This window comes from Chrysochloris asiatica, unplaced genomic scaffold (genome assembly GCF_000296735.1).
Source record: "Chrysochloris asiatica unplaced genomic scaffold, ChrAsi1.0 scaffold00007, whole genome shotgun sequence".
Taxonomy (NCBI): Eukaryota; Metazoa; Chordata; class Mammalia; order Afrosoricida; family Chrysochloridae; genus Chrysochloris; species Chrysochloris asiatica.
The window spans coordinates 4467167-4470568 of NW_006408525.1; positions in this window are offsets into that span (position 1 = coordinate 4467167).

Genomic DNA, 3402 nt, shown 5'->3' on the forward strand with positions numbered 1-3402 from the left:
GCCTCTTCTGAATCCAGCTTGAACCTCTGGAAGTTATTTTTAAATAAAAAGGAGGACAATCATAAAAGTTTAGTAGACATTATTACAACATAAATGAAGAAAATGGAAAGAAAACCCACAAACAAAATGAACTCAGTGCAGAAAATTATGTGGAATAAAGAAACCAGCATCACAAAAAACACACACAGCAAAATGACAGCAATCAATTAATACTTATCAATAATAACACTGAATGTAAATGGATTAAATGCACCAGTCAAAAGACAAAGCATAGCAGAATGGATAAGAAAACAGGGTCATTCAATATGCTGTTTACAAGAGACACATCTTACACACAGACACAAATAGAATAAAAATGAAAGTATGAAAAAAAAAGTAACAGCAATCAAAAACAAGCAGAAGTGGCCATTTTAATTTCTGATGAAACAGACCTTAAGGCAAAAACCAACTTAAGAGACTAAGAAGGACATTACATCATAATTAAGGAGTCCATTCAACAAAAGAATATAACCATAATAAATATCTATGCTCCCAATGAAAAAGCCTCCAAATACATGACTCAAACTCTAATAACACTGAAGAAAGAAATAGACTTTACAATAATAGTAGGAGATTTTAATATACCACTTTTGATGAAGGACAGAAGAACAAGAAAGTAACTCAACAAAGACACAGAAAAACTAAACAACACAATTAACCAACTTGACCTCATAGACATATACAGAGCTTTCAACCCAACAGCAGCCCAATATACATTCTTTTCAAGTGCACATGGAACATTCTCCAGAACACACCATATATTAGAACAAAACCAAACCTCAATAACTTAAAATATATCAAAATTCTACAAAGCATTTTTTCATACCACAATGCTGGAAAATTAGAAATCAACAATAGGAAGACCAAGTGGAAAAAAATAAACTATATGGCCGTTGAACAACACCCTGCTTGCAAGCTACTGGGTAATAGATCAATTAAAAAATGACATTTAAAAAATTCCATGAATCACATGAGAACGAAACTAAAATTTACCAAAACCTATGGGACATAGCAAAAGCAGTAGCCAGAGAGCAATTTATAGCACTTTGCACACATCCAAAAAGAAAGAACCAAAATCAACACCTGAGCCAAATATCTACAGCAATTAGAAAAAGAGCAGCAAAGTAAGCCGACTGCCACCAGAAGAAAAGAAATAATAAAGGTTAGAGCAGAAATCAATGAAATAGAAAATAGAAAAACAATAGAAGGTATCAACAAGACAAGAAGTTGATTCTTTGAAAATATTAATAAAATCCACAAACCGTTGGCAAATTTAACAAAAGAGAAGACGGAGAAAATACAAAGAACACAAATAAGAAATTATAAGGGTGATGTCATGACAGAACCAATGGGTATAAAAGAAATGACAACAGAATACTATGAAGAATTGTACTCTAGCAAATTTGAAAACCTAGAAGAAATGGACAATTTTCTAGAATCACACAATCTACTTAGGCTAACACAGGCTGAAGTAGAAAACTTGAATAGGCTTATAATAAGAGAAGACATTAATCAAGTAATTAAAAAACTCCCAACTAGAAAAAGTCCAGGCACAAATGGCTTAATTGGTGAATGCTACCAAACATTGAGAGAAGAGCTGCCACCGATTCTACTCAAACTATTCCAGAATATAGAAAACGATGGAAAACTCTCAAATTCATTTTATGAAGCAAGCATAACTCTTATACCAAAACCAGGCAAACACATCACTAAGAAAGAAAATTATAGAACAATAATTCTCATAAACATAGATGTAAAAATTCCCAACAAAATCCTAGCAAATAGAATCCAGCAATATATCAAAAAAATTATAAAAGTAGGTCTCATACCAGATATGTAGGGGATAGTTCAATATAAGAAAAACAATCACCAAAATCCAATACATAAATAAAACAAAGGGAAAAAAATCACCTGGTCATATCAATTGATGCAGAAAAGCATTTGACAAAACCCCACACTCATTCCTGATAAAAACACTCAACAAAATAGAAATAGAGAGAAATTTTTTAACATTATTTAGGGCTTAACATACTTAAGCGTATTGCTGTGATTCTGGAAGCTACTCCACAAGTATTTTAAGGACCAGCAGGGTCACCCACGGTGGGCAGGTTTTAGCTGAGTTACCCGATGAAGATAGACTAGGAAGAAGGAGAGACAGATTACAGGTATTTATTTAGTCCTGAAACCTTATGAATAGCAGTGTAACACTGTCAACACAAGAATATTGAATATTGAAACATGATGAAGAGCACCAGAATATTATCAGATAATAGTGCCCAAATATGAGCCCCTCAGGTTGGAAGGCATTCAAAATGCAACTGGAGAAAAGCTCTCTCCTGAAGAGTTGACCGAGACCACGCGAATGGTGTATAGATTTAGGGACCTTTACCTGCTGATGAGGCATAATTCAAAATGAAGAGAAACAGCTATAAGCATCCATTAATAATCCGAACACAGAATGTACGGAGTACGAATCTAGGAAAATTGAGTATTGTCAAAAATGAAACGCAGTGCATAAACATCGATATCCAGGGCATTAGTGAGCTGAAATACACAGGTATTGGCCATTTTGAAATGCACCAGTCAGACAATCACATGGTTTACTATGCCAGCAATGACAAATTGAGGCAGAATGGTGTCACAGTCATCATAAAAAATAACATATTAAAATCGGCACAACATTTTCCATGATAGGATAATATCCATACACCTACAAAGGAGACCAGTTAATACCACTATTATGCAAATTAGCACACCAACCACTAAAGCCAGTGATGATGAAATTGAAGAATTCTACCAACTTTTTCAATCTAAATTGAAAAACATGTGATCAAGATGTATTGATCGTTACTGGTGATTAGAATGCAAATGTTGGAAACAAAGAGGAAGGATCAGTAGTTTGAAAATATGGCATTGGTGATAGAATTGCTGCTGGTAGATCACATGATATAGAATTTTGCAAGACCAATGACCTCTTCAGTGCAAATACCTTTTTTAAACAGCATAAAAGACAAATATACACATGGACCTCACAGATAGAATACACAGAAATCAAATTGACTACATCTGTGAAAAGAGACAATGTGTTTGGTATGGGTTCCACCCCAATGTAAAGAAAACAAAAGATCCTTACCACTGGACCAGTAAATAACATCCATGTAAATGGAGAAAAGATTGAAGTTGTCAAAGACTTCATTTTGCTTGGATCAACCATCACCACTCATGGAACCAGCCAGTCAGGAAAACAAACATATTGTATTAGCCAGATTTGCAGCCCAAGACCTCTTTAAAGTGGTGAAGAACAAAGATGTCAGTTTGAGGACTAAGGTGGGCCTTAACCAAGCCATGGTATTGTCAATAACA